The sequence below is a fragment of the Mustela erminea genome, chromosome 18 (assembly GCF_009829155.1).
Source record: "Mustela erminea isolate mMusErm1 chromosome 18, mMusErm1.Pri, whole genome shotgun sequence".
Classification (NCBI taxonomy): domain Eukaryota; kingdom Metazoa; phylum Chordata; class Mammalia; order Carnivora; family Mustelidae; genus Mustela; species Mustela erminea.
Window position 1 is genome coordinate 42,696,735 of NC_045631.1, and position 16,663 is coordinate 42,713,397.

Here is a 16,663-nt window from a genome sequence, read left to right on the forward strand (position 1 = left end):
TTGTGATCTCTACCTGTTGAATAAATAAATAAAATCTTTAAAAAATATATATATATACTGAATGCCTATCACTTGACACCACGGTAAAGTCAAGAAAATGTCAGTTGTACTGTCATAAATGGGGGCCATCTGTATAAATATAAGATGTTATCAATTGAGGGGACGCCTGGGTGGCTCAGTTGGTTGGATGACTGCCTTCGGCTCAGGTCATGATCCCGGAGTCCCGGGATCGAGTCCCGCATCGGTCTCCCAGCTCCACGGGGAGTCTGCTTCTCTCTCTGACCTTCTCCTCGCTCATGTTCTCTCTCACTGTCTCTCTCTCAAATAAATAAATAAATAAATCTACAAAAAAAAAAAAAAAGATGTTATCAATTGAGGGGCACCTGGGTGGCTCAGTGGGTTAAGCCTCTGCCTTCGGCTCAGAATTGGGTTCTCTGCTCGGCGGGGAGTCTGCTTCCCCCTCTCTCTCTGTCTGCCTCTCTGCCTACCTGTGATCTCTGTCAAATAAATAAATAAAATCTTAAAAAACAAAAAAAGATGTTATTGAGATTTTATGCACTTGTGAAGGGAGAAAGAAAAAGTGTGCAGCCATGTGTTAAAGGAAGGAAGGAAGAAAGAAAGAAAAGAGAAAAGCGAAGACAATACAAAGAAAGTGGGATGCCTGGCTCACTCAGTCACAAGAGCACTGCCACTGTCTTGGGGTCATGAGTTAGAGCCCCACATTGGGTGTAAAGACAACTTAAGTAAATAAACAAGGAAGGAAGGAGGAAGGGCACAAAATGGAGTTGCTTGCCCCCAGGACAGCCTATCAAGACTTAACTGCAGGAATGTGACTTTTAACCAGTCAATCTGGAATTTTCTGATCCACACCAGTTAGGTAATCTGCATGATAGATGTCCAGCATTTCTCCTCAAAGGAAGTTGTTCAAAGGACCTTGCCCAAAACAACCCATTGTTTTCTTTTGCTAATAACTTCCTTGTCCAGCCCCATTTCTGCCTTTAAAAGTCTTCCATTTTGTACAGCTCCCCAAAGCCCTTTTCTACATGCCCGATGGGATGCTACCTAACCCACGAATCAGTAAATAAGACCACATTTATTTTCCAAATTTATCCCGTTGATTTTTTTTTTTTAACACATTTAGGGGCAGGGATGGTATCCAAGCAAACTTCTGACAGCACTTGGGGATGAGAAACAGGTGTGGTACCCCATGAAGCTGGTGCTTTCTCTTTCTGGCCGGTTCTGAGGGCCATGGGTAAGTTCTAAGTCTGAACTCTGTTCTCTTTGCATCAAGCCCTGACCTAATTGACTTTGCACAGACCCGTATTTGATCGGAAACCTTTGTCCTTGGTTTTGTACCAGATTCCGGGAACAACATCTGGGAACCTCGTGGTGACAGCTGCAATTCCCCGGTTAGAATCAGTCCGCAGTCCCCATTCTCAGGGTCTGCTGGTTCAGTCCTTTCCCCAGTCCCCAGATGCCACACTGGGAACTGCTGATGGTTACCAGCTGGAGTCGGACTGGGTCCAACCTAAACTGAACTGGGTCCAATAAGTAAAAGCTCCTGGTAACGGGAATCTTGGAAGCCAGAAGTGCCGGAGACGGAAAGCATGGGTCGAGAATTTAAAAGCCGTTGGAGGGCACCTGGCTGGCTTAGTAGATGGAGCACGCAACTCTTGATCTCGGGGTTGTGAGCTCGAGCCCCACGTTGGATGCAGAGATGACTTAAAATCTTTTAAAAATAAAATAAAAGGCTCCCGCGTTGAGATAAGTTGGTCATGAAACAGGTTAGATGGACGCTAGATCACCCACAAACCCCAAGGAGATTTTTGTGCAACAAGGTACAGGGCAAAAAAAAAAAAAAAAAAAAAAAAGCAAGGTACAGGGTAAAAGAGCACATGATTGGGATGCCTGGGTGGCTCAGTCGGTTAAGCCGCCGCCTTCGGCTCAGGTCATGACCTCAGGGTCCTGGGATAGAGCCCCCCACATCGTGATCCCTTCTCGGCGGGGAGCCTGCTTCTCCCTCTCTCTGCCTGCCTCTGTGTCTACGTGATCTCTGTCTGTCAAATAAATAAATAAATAAATAAATAAATAAATAAAGTGAAACTTCTCAGGGTGCCTGGGTGGCTCAGTTGGTTAGTCTCAGGTCATGATCTCAGGGTCCACCCTGGCTCTGCACTCAGTGGGATTTTTGCCTGAGATCCGCTCCCTCTGACCCCACCCCCCACCCTACTTGTGCGCCTGCTCTCTCTCTAATAAATAAAAATGAAATGAAATGAAAGTCCTCCTTAGCATCTGTCACTCCTTTCAAAGGCTAAACTTAGGGTCATAGTTAAGGAATTTCCTAAGCCTAGAACCGAACCCCCCCCCCCACCCGCCCACAAGTTTTTTGAAAAATTTTGTTATTATTGGAGCCTATGGGCCTGGGCTGCCAGGTACTTATCACTTATGTACTTGTTCGTAGACCCCAGTAAAGGCCAAGAATGGAAGCAGGAAGCAAAATAGCAAAACCCCAAGGATGGTATTCAAGGTCCTCAATCTTCAATATGTTCTCATAGATAGAAAAACTTGCAAAATAGTGCCGCTTCCAGTCGGCGACGAGAGAAGAATTAGGCACAAACAAGACAGCTGCAAAAGACTGCGAGCAGGGGACAACAGTGGAAAAGGACTGCTTAACCAACTGAGCCAAGGACTGCTGCCTCGAGCAACTCCACAGTCTCACTTTTATTAGATAGAAACAATAGCCAACAGAAGGACTGATGAAGGTCAAACGTTAATCCTGTCTTGCAGACGAGCAAGAAGGAGGATCAAGTTTACAGTTAAACAAGCACATTCAAAGGACTCATCTAACTAACAACGAGCACTTCTGGGAAGGGAAAGGAGCGATATCGGGAAAAGGGAAGCAGGCGGTTTTCTTTCCACCCTGAGCTGACCGGGCGTTCCCGGGTGCTCCGCTTCCCTGAAGCAGGTGGGGTTCCGCCCTGGGCAGGCCAGGCGTTCCTGGCTGCCCGGCTTCGGTGAAGGGGCGGCATTCCGCCCTGAGCGAGCCGGGCATCCCCAGCTGCCCAGCTTCTCGGTCGTATATCGTCCTTCCCCCCAAAGACCTGTTGTCAGTATCAGTATTTTTTAAGGCCATATCTAAATGTGCTTGGCAACTAGTAAAATCCTCCAGGGGTTACAGTTTAAGTAACAAATTGTTCCGAGGGGCAGCAGCAAAATAGCAACTGATCTTTGACAAGCCACTGCTAGAGTCTTCCCTGTTTGCGCAGATGGGTCTATTATTCAAATATGCAAGGAGCAGCACATGGCTGGCTCAGTCAGTGCAGCAACGGACTCTTGATCTTGGGGTTGTAGGTTCGAGCCCCATGTTGGGTGTAGAGATTACTTAAAAATATAAAACCTTAAAACCACAGCAAATATGTGAACAAAAGGAAGAGGAAACAGTGTCTGACTTGAAAGCTGGTTTGGAAGCTCTCTTCCTAAGGTCACTCCACCTGCTCTAGCCGCCCTGTTTGTAAGTGTCTTATCTCCTGAGATTAGCGGATTGCTAAAAAGGCAGAATATATCATGGGAGGGCCCCAGTCTGCAGAAACTCATGACCGTAACTGAGCACTTTGAAAGAACTTTGGAACAAGACTGAAAATCAAGGCCCACCATGCTATTCACTTTACAGTTGAACAACTCCAAGGCCAGGCAGGCAAAATAACCCCTTATCTTCCCATATGGCACCCTTCTAGGGCTCCACCATCAAAACACAGGCCCAAAGAGTGATACCTCAGTGGTAATCAACTGGGATAGTGGAAGAGATTGTCCTCGAAGGTCCTTTACAAATTCTGTAACATCAACTCAAATGCCCGCACATATACCCTCGGAGGAGGGCCCCCTCATGAATCCCCCCAAAGTTGATGGGATTCTGAGAGATTCTCTATAAACTGCCACATTACTCCCTTAAACAGCTAAGGGAAAAGTAAATTAAATTAATAGGGTTGTGCCGTACAGTCTGAAATATTTATTGCTTGTCCACACTGAAGTGTGACAAGATATTTGAAAGGATATTATAATACTATGATCAGAAATTTGGCCACCTTGGAAGCCAATATTCAAAGCCTGATAGGATTTTTTTAAGACCTTCTCCCCTTGGGCGCCTGGGTGCCTCAGTGGGTTAAAGCCTCTGCCTTCGGCTCAGGTCATGATCCCAGGGTCTTGGGATCGAGTCCCTTGTCAGGCTTTCTGCTCAGCAGGGAGCCTGCTTCCCTTCCTCTCTCTCTGCCTGCCTCTCTGCCTACTTGTGATCTCTGCCAAATAAATATATAAAATCTTAAAAATAAATAAATAAATAAAAGACCTTCTCCCCTAAGCTAAATGTACCCAGACAGAAGAAAAAAACTTCCAAGAGTTGATAATCATTTAGGTGGCCATCCTGTTCTTTCAGGAATTAAAGATAGCTTTCTTTGCTCTACATATCTAGTCTTTACAGGCTAGTTTCTGGATGTCTCCAGATGTCTCCAGAATTGTTATTCAGAGTCCAGATTTATCTCTCTCTTTTTTTTTTTTTTTTTAAAGATTTTATTTATTTATTTGACAGAGAGAGATCACAGGTAGGAAGAGAGGCAGGCAGAGAGAGAGAAGAGGAAGCAGGCTCCCTGCTGAGCAGAGAGCCCGATGCGGGACTCGATCCCAGGACCCTGAGATCATGACCTGAGCCGAAGGCAGCGGCTTAACCCACTGAGCCACCCAGGCGCCCCAATCTCTCTCTTTTTTTTAAGATTTTTATTTATTTATTTGACAGAGAGAGATCACAAGTAGAGAGGCCGACAGAGAGAGAGGAGGAAGCAGGCTCCCCGTGGAGAAGAGAGCCCAATGAGGGGCTCAATCCCAGGACCCTGGGATCATGACCTGAGCTGAAGGCAGAGGCTTTAACCCACTGAGCCATCCAGGCACCCCCAGAGTCCAGATTTATCTTAAAGGGTATGTAGGAACTTGCCTTTTTTCCCCTCTCTACTTTTGAGATGTAAACGTTCTACCAGAGCAGACCTTCTTTCTGATCCGCAAACTTCAGGGAGGTAATTCTTATCAAAAGAAAACAGGAGGAAAGCTTATTTTGAACTTGACATCCTCAATGTCGTCCCCAAATATACTAATAGAAAAAGTCCTAGTCGTCTGAGCAGTAAGCTTAACTTCTTCCATTTATCAGGAAAACAACTCTGATCTCTGATCTGACTTTTGTAAGTTGTGAGTTTTGTGTTATTGTACCTAATTCATGGCAGTGATGAGGGAACAGAAGGCAAGTTGGGGACAAAGCAGAAGTTGGCACCCATAACCCCCGCCTCCCCTCCTCCTCCCACCCCGCCATGGGATATCTGTGACATTCCTCATGCACCCCTGGCTGCCCTAAAGAAAAAACAGACCCTTAACTTGTAGAGATCACAATCCTGCAAGACCTGAGTCTCCCTCAGTTTACTAATATCTTAGTAACTTACAAGAACAAAGCATTTCTATCAATGGCCTAGCTGCCAGAAGGAAATGTACATACAATTAAATGTCCTTATACCCTGCAGCCCATTGACAGATACTTGAAGCAGGCAGAGTGAAATGTTCCTCCAGGAAGTTCCCAACTAGCTTCCTGGTAAAGCCTTGCTAGAGGGAAAACAACCTTAACTTGACAATGGCAAGGCCTCCAGTACCCTGGGAATCTTTTTTTTTTTTTTTAAGATTTTATTTATTTATTTGACAGACAGAAATCACAAGCAGGCAGAAAGGCAGGCAGAGAGAGAGAGAGAGAGGAGGAAGCTGAGCAGAGAGCCCTAGGCAAGGCTCCATCCCAGAACCCTGGGATCATGACCTGAGCCTAAGGCAGAGGCCTTAACACACTGAGCCACCCAGGCACCCCGGAATCTTTCTAACATATGAAATATCTTTCTTAAAACCTCCCTTTCTCCTTACCTCCCCCAAGCCCATAGTATAAAATCAGTCACCATTCACAACCCAGGGGAAGCAGCTCTTTCTGCCCACAGGTCCTGTCCGATCCTTTAATAAACCACCATTTTGCACCAAGATGTAAGAATTCTTTCTTGGTTGTCAGGTCTGGACTCCACCCACTGAACTTCACCTGTAGTCCAAAACTTCATCAGCAGTAATTTTTTATCTGCCCAGCTCAACATTTTTAAAGTAAACACTATGCCCAACCTGGGACCTGAAAAAATAGACCCCAAGATCCAGTCCCATGCTCTACCAACTGAGCCAGCCAGGCACCCCCATGGCAGGAATTTTTAAATGCAAGCTACAAGGTCTTATATTTTTCTGTATGTGTGTGCGTGTGTGTGTGTGTGTGTGAGATAGACATGTGGTATTTTCCACCTCCTGGTGATACTGCAAAAATTAATTTGTAAAAGATCTCTATTAAATTGACTTAAAGAAAGTTAAGCTCTGGGCTCCCTGGGTAGCTCAGTCAGTTAAGCATCTGCCTTTGGCTCAGGTCACGATCCCAGGGTCCTGGGATGGAGTCCCGCATCGGGCTCCCTGCTCAGTGGGGAACCTGCCTCTCCTTCTGATGAGGGAGCAAGAGGCTGGCTGAAGACAAAGCAAAAGCTGGCGCCTTGCACCCCCCCCTTTCATCCGCTCCCCTCCATATGTGTAGCATTCCTCAGGACCCCTGACCGCCATAAAACGATAAATAGTTAACTTGCAGAGATCACAGTCCTGCAAGGTAGGAGTCTCCCTTGGTTTGCAAATATCCTTGAGATTTACAACAAAGAAGTTACCTTATCAATAGCCCAATTTCCAGGGACACAGAACTCAGTTCCTCAAGCCTAATGTTACCCTCCCCTCCATAAAAACCGAAGGAGGTGGAAGTAGAAGGAAAAGTAAATAAAGTTAAATTTCTTCTAAACCTAAATCTTATTAACAAGGATGCTTGATAGCAGGAATGGAACATTCCACCAGACTTCCAATTGTCTTTACTCGATAACAACTAAGCCTTCAATATCCTGATAGTATTCTTTGCCCCAATAGCCCTTCTGAACACCCCTTTGTCCTCACCTACCCAACCGTGGGGTATATAACATGCCCACCTTCACAACCCGGGGCGGCCGCATCTCTGCCTGCCCACGGGCCCTGTCCCCGTGCTTTAATAAACCACCATTTTGCACCAATGACGTCTTAAGAATTCTTTCTTTAGTCGTCGGCTCCGAACCTCCTCACCCCACCGAACCTGACTTAGGTTCTGGGACTTCATCACTTCTGCCTGCAGCTCCCCCTGCTTGTGCTCTTCCTTTCTCTAACAAATAACAAAAATTTTTAAAGATTTATTTATTTACTTATTTTTTTGACAGATCACACGTAGGCAGAGCGGGAGGCAGAGAGAGAGGGGAAAACAAGCTCCCCGCTGAACAGATAGCCCGACGTAGGGCTCGATCCCAGGACCCTGGGACCATGACCTGAGCCGAAGGCAGAGGCCCAACCCACTGAGCCACCCAGGCACACACCCCCTTTTTTAAAAAAGATTTTTTTAAAATTATTTATTTGTGGGGGGGGGCAGAGGGAGAGAGAAACTTAAGCAGACTCTTCACTAAGCACGGAGCCAGCTATGGGGATCTAAATCACGACCCTGAGGGACGCCCGGGTGGCTCAGTTGGTTAAGTGGCTGCCTTCGGCTCAGGTCATGATCCCAGTGTCCTGGGATCGAGTCCCACATCGGGCTTCTTACTCGGCGGGGAGCCTGCTTCTCCCTCTGCCTCTGCTGCTTCTGCTGCCACTCTGCCTGACTGTGCTCATGCTCTCTCTCTTTCTCTGGCAAATAAATAAATAAAATCTTTAAAAATAAATAAATAAATCACGACCCTGAGATCACAACCTGAGTGGAAAACCCTGACTGGGACCCCCTGTTGCCCCCAATTTGAGCGTGGAACACAGGGCCAGGCTCCCAACATTCTGCCCTCAGCAGCCAGTTTTCCAGCTTTTTAAATCAGCCCACCACACACCTGAGGCTGTCTCCAAATCTAGGTAGTTCGAATCTCTTCTGAAGCTCAGTTTTCTTGTTGGGTCCCCCAATAATGGGTCCATGGTCAAAGGAGCGAGACTGATACAAAGCGAAGGTCAAGCAAAGCTTTATTTCATGCCAAGCATCAAAAATCAAACTGACCAGGGTGCCTGGGTGGCTCAGTGGGTTAAAGCCTCTGCCTTCGGCTCAGGTCATGATCCCAGGGTCCTGGGATCAAGCCCTGCATCGGGCTTCCTACTCAGCAGAGAGCCTGCTTCCCTTCCTCTCTCTGTGCCTGTATCTCTGCCTACTTGTGATCTCTGTCTGCCAAATAAATAAATAATCTTAAAAAAAAAAAATCAAACCGACCGTCAAACAGACCCGTCAGGGCCGCCTCTTACAGAGAGGGCAACCCCTCCCTGCCTCACAGACTAACTTTTAGAGAGCAAAGGCCATGTGGTTGGGCCTGGCGACACACAGTTGGCGAATGAGATTGTAACACACAGCGAAAGCTGCACAGCCATGCTAGGTCACACACGGGTGGCCAATTGAATTACAATTTACCCCATAGTAGCTATTTGAACTACCCTATCACCTTAGTCAGAATTGGCGCCCAAAAGGCGGGGCCCATACTCCTTGTTAGCAAGGGAGACAGTATGCGCACTTTACTGATTGGATGTCTCCACCTGACCTGACCCACCCTTGTATTTGGGCTTTGTTACCTGGGACTGGTTTCCCGGGCTTGCTTTTAAGTAAGTTCCCCTGGGGGGCGGGCAGGGTCAGTGTAAGTTTTACTGCATAAACAACAAAATCGCTGTTCAACCAAGGTGGGGCTGCTCTGGCTAAATAGGCCCTTACATTCTCAGTTTTCTCATCTGTTAAATGGGGATCCACTTTCCTCACAGTGTGGTTGGGAATAAGGACCCTCCAATCACCAAGATGTAAAACCCCCAGCCAGGAGTAAGGGTCCCCTCAATTCTGTGGGAAGAGGAAGAGGAAGCTGAAGAAGTTGGGAGCTGGGCCTTCTCAGCTTCAATTTCTTCAGATGTATAATATCATAAGTGTAATGTAAGGGCCTAGTTAGCCAGAGGAACTTACTTGTAAACCCCGGATATAGGGGCGGGCCAGGCTGGATGGAGACATCCAATCAGTGGGGTGCGCACTGATTGAGTGAAATCCCATTGGCCACCTGTGTGTGGGCTGGGCTCAATCACCTCTATAAGGGTTAGTCTGTGAGGCTGGGGGGGGAGGGGGGAGAGTAGTGGGAGGAGTTAGAATAGCTGTTAGAGTAGTAGGAAGAGTTAGAATAGCAGTTAGAATAGCTGTTAGGATAGCCGTTAGAATAGCCATTAGGGTAGTCTTCAGGAGAGTTGGAGCGTCATGGTCATCATGGTTGTCGGGAGCGTTGTGGTCGTCCTGGTCATTGTAGCCATAGGCAGCGGTGCTATGGCCAGCGGCCTCGCCACAGCGAGCGGCCTCGCTACCACCGGGCCCCTGCCCCACCTCGAGCGGGCTCGCCGAGTGGCATCATTCTGGGGAGCGGCCCTGTCTGGTGAGCGGCCTGGTCCTGGGAGCAGCCTCATCTGGAGTGGCCTCTTCTTGGGAGCGGCATCGTCGGAGCAGCCTCATTCTGGGGAGCGGCCCTGTCCGGGGAGCGGCCTCGTGGGCAGCGGCCTCGTGGGCAGCGGTCTTGTCCGGAGCAGCCTTCTTGGGAGCAGCCTTGTAGGGGTCGTCCTCATCTTCTCTTCATAAGAGACGGTCCCTACCAGTCGGTTTGATTTTTGATGCTTGGCGTGAAATAAAGCTTTGCTTGACTTTCACTTTGCATCAGTCTGTTCCTAACAAGAGTAAGGGCCTATTTAGCCAGAGCAGCTCCATCCTGACCCTGACCCCCCACCGGTCAGGGAACTTACTTAAAAACAAGTCCCAGAAACCAGCAGCAGGTAACAAAGCCCAAATACAAGGGTGGGTCAGGCCAGGGGGAGGTATCCAATCAGTGGGGGCGCATACTGTCTCCTAGCTACCAAGGAGTATGGGCCCCGCCCTTTGGGTGCCTTTTGGGCCCCCATTGTGACCAAGGTGATAAGCTAGTTCAAATATCTACTATAGGGTAAATTGTAATTCAATTGGTCACTTGTGTGTGACCTAGCAGGACTGTGCAGCTTTCTCTGTGTTACCGTCTCATTGGCCACCTGTGTGTGGCCAGGCCCAGCCACATGGCCTTTGCCCTTAAAAGCTAGTCTGTAAGGCAGAGGGTCGTTGCCTCTTTGCAAGAGATGGCCCTGGCCGGTAAGTTTGATTCTCAAACTGGCGCGAAATAAAGCTTTGCTTGACCTTTGCTTTGTCTCAGTCTCGCTCCTTTGACCATGAACCCAACAATAAGTAACACCTTTTCTTTGGGACCTTTGAAAGATCAAAAGAACATGTGTGGTTAAGGGAAGAGGGTGGGAGGATGGGGAAACTGGGTGATGGACATTAAGGAGGGCACCTGATGGAATTGAGTAAGGACAGGTGGGACTAGGTAGGGAGACGTAGACAGGGGCCATGTGACTGGCTCACAGAAATCTCAAAAGTGTAGAGGCCTGGGGAAACCAGAGATGAGGGAACAAACCCTATGCCCTGCCCTGCCCCAGTGTATGGGATGGGTGTCTTTTTTATGACAAAGAATAACCAAACCATAAAATGGAAGTAAGCCGTTGAAAGTGTTTTCACTAATATCAACAGAGATGTTACAAGGATTTTGGTTCCCTTTCTATAAAAGAGGAATCCTAGGGGTCCTTATTGGCAAGCCTGTGGGGACCCATCTCACCCTTGCAGGCTTATTCTGTATCTTCAATTAATAGACTTCTGTCCCTTTACTCACTCTCCTTTGTCCTCAAGGTACATTCGTTGGCTCCATGAGACAAGAACCTAGCTCTACCAGAATGACATGAATCCGGGCTCCCTGATCAATGGGAAGAATGCTTCTCCCTCTCCCACTCCCCCTCCTTGTGTTCCCTCTCTCTCACTGTGTCTCTGTCAAATAAATAAAACTTTTTTTTTTAAGATAAAATCTAAAAAAAAAAAAAAAAAAGCGGACAAAACAGAGATCCCTGCTCTAGGGCTTATGCGCTATTGAGCTAAAAGGCAATAAAAACTCACGTTTAGGTGTCCAGGGATACGCTGCTACGGAATAAAAGAAAGGCAGGTAAGGGAGAACCCGGGGCCCTGGGTGGAGGAGGGAAGGTGAAGGTCAGGATTACAGGCGGGCGGTTCATAGTCTCCCTTCGGAGATGAGGAGGCTACAGAGAAGTGACTTGCCCGAGCTAGTTTCCCTGCCTTTGGTTCTCCCGGATACAGTCTACAGCAAATATGTCTCCTTATCCCCAGTAATGATGTGCAGTAATTTCTCCTCTCGCCAGCTCCCCGTTTAGAGATAAGGGACGGAAGGGGGAGGGTGAATCGAGGAGGCCAAGGTATACAGTAGGTCCCACCGGGTACTGGGAGCCAACACTCTCAGGGCCTGCACGGGTCGTGGCTTCCGGCCTGTCTGCGCGAAGGACTCCTGTGTCACTCTGGGCAACACTTCATCTCCTCGTGGGCTGGGCACACAAGCATCACGTTCCACTTGGTGCCCTTTCTAGGCCCTGCGCTCTCGGATTTCCAGGCCCAGCCAGCCTCTTCCATGAAGCCCATGGTCTCGGGCACGTTTCTTCACCTGTCTGCCGTCTGCCTCAACTGCCCCATGCGTAGGCAAACTGGGCAAGTTTGAGATGAAGAAAGCACTGAGCCCAGGTGTGAGCCCAGTCAAGGAACGTTTGTCTTTTATCGTGTCCCTTGCTCAATCTAACTCTAACCCTAACCCAGAACCCATATTCTCAAGGACTGACACCAAGGTCACCTCATTAGATACATCTGCGTTCCCTAAATCCTATCGAGGAGGTCTGAAGGCGACCATTTCTCCACTAGGGAAACTGAGGCTCAGGAGGTTAGGGAGTGTGCCCAAGGGCCCTGCGGATGGGGCAGGGTGGCCACCATATCAGGGCTCAGTCTCGGGGCCCCGCCTTGTCTCTGGAGCCCTTCCCAGGTGGCCACAGCTCAGTGCTTCTCCGCTGGTTCCCAGCCGCGGGGACCCAGGCAGCCCGCAGCAGGGTCCTAAGGTGATGCGCCGACGAGTTTCGCGGAAACTCGGACCACTCTGCCCCAGCCCCCGTCCTCCCCGGACACATCCCCACTTCCCTGGGTCTTCCCCTCACGCCAGCAAGCGCTTCCCAGCAAACCGGAGCTCTGCTTCCACCCGGGTTCCTCTCCGGCGCGGCCACGCCTCCGTGCGCGGAAGGGGCGGGGCATTCAAATTAGAAATGGCGAACGGCGCGAGCGACAAAGCGACGACAGAAGCACCATTTCTGTGTTCAGGTGTAGAGAATGGACATGTGTGCGGCCCGGCGTCCTGAGCGATGGCCGCCACAGCGCTGTCGGCGAGGGGAGGGAAGCGAGGCGTGGGCTGTGCGCGCCGCGGCTCGCCGTGAGTGCAATATGGATGGCGACTTGGCGGTGACAGCGAGGGACGAGTGTGTGGCATCGCTTCTCGGCCTTTTGGCTAAGATCAAGTGTAGTATCTGTTCTTATCAGTTTAATATCTGATACGTCCTCTATCCGAGGACAATATATTAAATGGATTTTTGGAGCAGGGAGATGGGATAGGAGCTTGCTCCGTCCACTCCACGCATCGACCTGGTATTGCAGTACTTCCAGGAACGGTGCACCCCTCCGGGGGTTAAACTGTATGGTTTCCAATGGCAGAGTTTGATTTTAGAAGCAGTAGTTTTAAGCTTTTTACTTTTTTTGTTTTGGTATATTTCTGTAAGGTTTATTACTATTTCTTTTGCTCATGTCCAAACTTTTTGTGATCCTGTGGTTCTGCATTTTTGATACCTTGTGCGACAACGTTTATTCTTAGTTTAGCAAAATTTTTGTCTAGTATCTTTTGGGGGTGATTTGCCGCAATAGTCTCCTGTATTTTTATTCCCAGATTAATTAAACGTGGAGGCAGGTGTTTTTTGTCTTTTTCTAGTGATTGGTGGAAGAACAAACTGGTGGGGCTCCTGGACCTTTCTGTTACTGTCTTTGCTAAATCTGACTTTATTTTTTTAAAGATTTTATTTATTTATTTGACACACAGAGAAAGATCACTAGTAGGCAGAGAGAGAGAGAAGCAGGCTTCCTGCCAAGCAGAGACCTGATGCGGGGCTGGATCCCATGACCCTGGGGATCATGACCTGAACCAAAGACAGAAACTTTAACCCACTGAGCCATAAATCTGATTTTATGAGACTGACGCGCTACCTACTGCTCTAACGAGGCACCTTAAACCTGATTTTAAATCTAATGAGTTTGACCCTTTCTGAAGCTCTGTTTTCTCATCTGTTGAACAAGGATAGTTTGACCTACTTTATTACTGTGTGGATCCGGTTAAGGACTCACCAAGTTGTAAAACTACCAGCCAACAGTAAGGAAGAAGAGGAAGGAAGCTGAAGAAATTGGGTGCTGGGCCTTAGCAGCCTCCGTTTCTTCAAATGGAAAATACCATAACACTTTTTCTCTTCGGGATCCTTGAAAGAATGAAATGAGTTAAAGGGAGGGGTTTGGGAGGATAGGGAAACTGGGTGAAGGACATTAAAGAGGGTACATGATGGAATTAATTAAGGATAGGTAGGACTAGGTAGCGAGACACAGGAGCCATGTGACTGGCTCACAGAAATCTCAAAAATGTGGAGGCCTGGGGAAACCAGAGATAAGGGAACAAACCAGACCTCCCGCCCTAGGTGTGTGGGATGAGTGCCTTTTTTATGATAAGCACCTGCGACCAACAAAGAATAACCAGACCATAAAGGAAGTAAGCCATTGCAAGTGTTATCACTAATATCAGTAGACATGTTAAAAGGATTTTGGTTCCCTTTCTATAAAAGACGAACCCCAACCCTCCTTGGCAATCCTGTTGGGACACTTCTCTTTTTTTTTTTAAGATTTTATTTATTTGACGGACAGAGATCAGCAGTAGAGATCAGCAGTAGACAGAGAGGCAGGCGGTAGGGGTTGGGGGGAGGAGGCTCTCCGCTGATGTTGGGGCTTGATCCCAGGACCCTGAGATAATAACCTGAGCCGAAAGCAGAGGCTTAACCCACTGGGCCACCCAGGCATCCTGACCCTTCTCACTCTTGAGGGCTTCTTCTGTATCTTCACTTAATAAACCTCTATCCCTTTACTCTCTTTTGTCCTCAAGATTCATTCTTTGGCTCCATGAGACAAGAACCTAGCTCTCCGGCTTCAGAATGAGCACTGAGTGGGGCGCGTGGGGCGCTCAGTACCAAGGTCCTTGGATGTGTCCCCACACTGGGCTCCCTGCTCGATGGGGAACTCTGCTTTTCCCTCTCTTATTGTGTCTCTGTCAAATAAATAAATAAAATCTTTAAAAAAAAAAAAACTACTAGGTATTATATAAGACTGTTGAATCACTGACCTCTACCTCTGAAAGGAGTAATACATTCTATAGTCGTTAATTGAATTGAGATGTTTAAAAAACAAGGGGAAAATGTGGGAATTAGCGGGCACACAGTGGATGCTAAATAATGGCAGGCAAGTTTTGAAGCCCCGTTTTTGGTTGAGACAACCTAGGTTTTGTTTTGTTTTGTTTTGTTTTGTTATTTATTTGACAGAGAGAGATCACAAGTAGGCAGAGAGGCAGGCAGAGAGAGAGAGAGGAGGAAGCAGGCTCCCCGCCGAGCAGAAAGCCCGACGCGGCACTTGATCCCAGGACCCTGAGATCATGACCCGAGCCGAAGGCAGCGGCCCAACCCACTGAGCCACCCAGGCACCCGAGACAACCTAGTTTTATGGATCTCGTGGAGCTGGACATGCAACTTGCTCTCCAACACACAAACACTTCTGTTTTAGCCCCAGGATCCTGAACACATTCAGGGTGGGAGGTTGGGGGAGAGGCACTCTGCTGGCCCTTGCACTGCCTCAATCATCTGCAACTCTGGGGACGTCCTACGTCCAAGGTTTTCAGGCTTGGAGTAACACCCGGCTGTGTCAGAGAAAGACAGCGTAACAGCTCCCCACTTCATTGTTCACGTCTCTCAGGGAACATTCAGGGGCACCTAATTAATCAGTTTCTTCTATGCTTTTCCCCTATCTCATCCCCAGTTCTCGCAAGCTCCTCAGTCATTAACGACCTGAAAAGAAAAAAAACAAACATTGAGCTCCTACATTAGGGGTGAGGAGGGAGCGGAAGGCTGGCTGAAGACAAAGCAGAAGGGGACACCGGGCACCCTTCCCCCACCCCCACTCCAGGGTGTGACAGGCGCGACCTCCTTCCAGGAAGCTCCCAACGCTCTTAATGTTAATGCCTTGCTTGAGGGGAAAAACGACCTTAACTTGAAAATGGCAAGACCTCAGATATCTCCTAGGTCCTCTTTAGCATATGAAAGTTCTTTTGAAACCTCTCTCTTTCCTTACCTCCCCCTCCCAATTTGTAGGTATAAAAGGCCCCTCCAGGGGCGCCTGGGTGGCTCAGTGGTTAAGCCGCTGCCTTCGGCTCAGGTCATGATCTCAGGGTCCTGGGATCGAGTCCCGCATCAGGCTCTCTGCTCAGCAGGGAGCCTGCTTCTCCTCTCTCTCTCTCTCTCTGCCTGCCTCTCTGCCTACTTGTGATTTCTCTCTGTCAAATAAATAAATAAAATCTTTATAAAAAAAAAAAAATAAAATAAAAGGCCCCTCCACACACCCAAGACGTCTCAAGAAATCTTTCTCGGTCATCAGGTCGGCCACGGGCTCCACCCCACCGAACCTCCCAGGTAATTCCAAAGCCCCACCAATAGGCCCCTTCCTTTTCTCTTTCTTACTGCCAGAAGATTCTAGAAACTTGAGACTCTCCTCAGGGTTGTAGAAGGTGAGAGTGAGAGAAGAATGGTGAGGAATTGGGTTGCCTGTGTTGGTAGTGAAAGTTGAGATCCTCAAAACTGTGTTCGCTGCTTCTCTCTGCCTCTCTCCCTCAGCCATCAAGTCCCGTTGCAGAACACTTTTCTTTGGGGCTGCTGTGTACACATGAGAGTCTTGTTAAAAAGCCTATGGTTCTGCATTTCCAATATGGTCACGGGACTCCAACGCTGCTGGTCTGGGGACCACACTTTGAGCGGTGAGACTGTGGCAAACTGTCCCCCCTTGAGTCATTTTTAAAACGGGGTATGTGTGACCCCAGCTTAGCTGGCTGTTGCTAGAAAAAAGCAACCTCCTTTCCCCACTGACAAGTCAGACCGACTGACCCAGTTCTGATGCCCGTCCTAGAAGTAAAAGCTTTTGTTCATAACTGGGAAAAGGAAAAGGGGAGAAGGCTTGAGAGGGAGAGGGAAGGGTCGGAAGGGAGAGGAAGTCCGAGGAAACAAAACCGGTCAGTCTCTCCAACCGGGTCTCTTCAACTTATGAAAGCTGAGGTGCTGGAAAGGACCTCACAGAGCCGTGGAAGAGTACAGTGTAGACCTTGAGGTGAAGGCAGGGTCACTGCAGGACCAGGCAGAAGGGATACGGTGAGGCCCAGACTTGAGGATGCCGGCAGGGACCCAACAGTCCTCTGGAGCCCCGGGGACAGAACACTTGGGAGGCCCTGCAGTTGGCAGCCTCGGCCCGGGGAAGACGTTCTCTGGTTGCGCT

The 16,663-nt window shown here is 48.5% G+C and overlaps 1 non-coding gene across 1 annotated transcript; it reads left to right on the plus strand.

Annotated features, from left to right (window-relative positions):
- The first annotated feature begins 12,534 nt into the window (after positions 1 to 12,534).
- LOC116578638 lies at positions 12,535 to 12,725 on the plus strand. Its single transcript, XR_004281004.1, has one exon. It is a non-coding gene; the product is annotated as a U2 spliceosomal RNA (small nuclear RNA).
- The last annotated feature ends 3,938 nt before the right edge of the window (positions 12,726 to 16,663 follow it).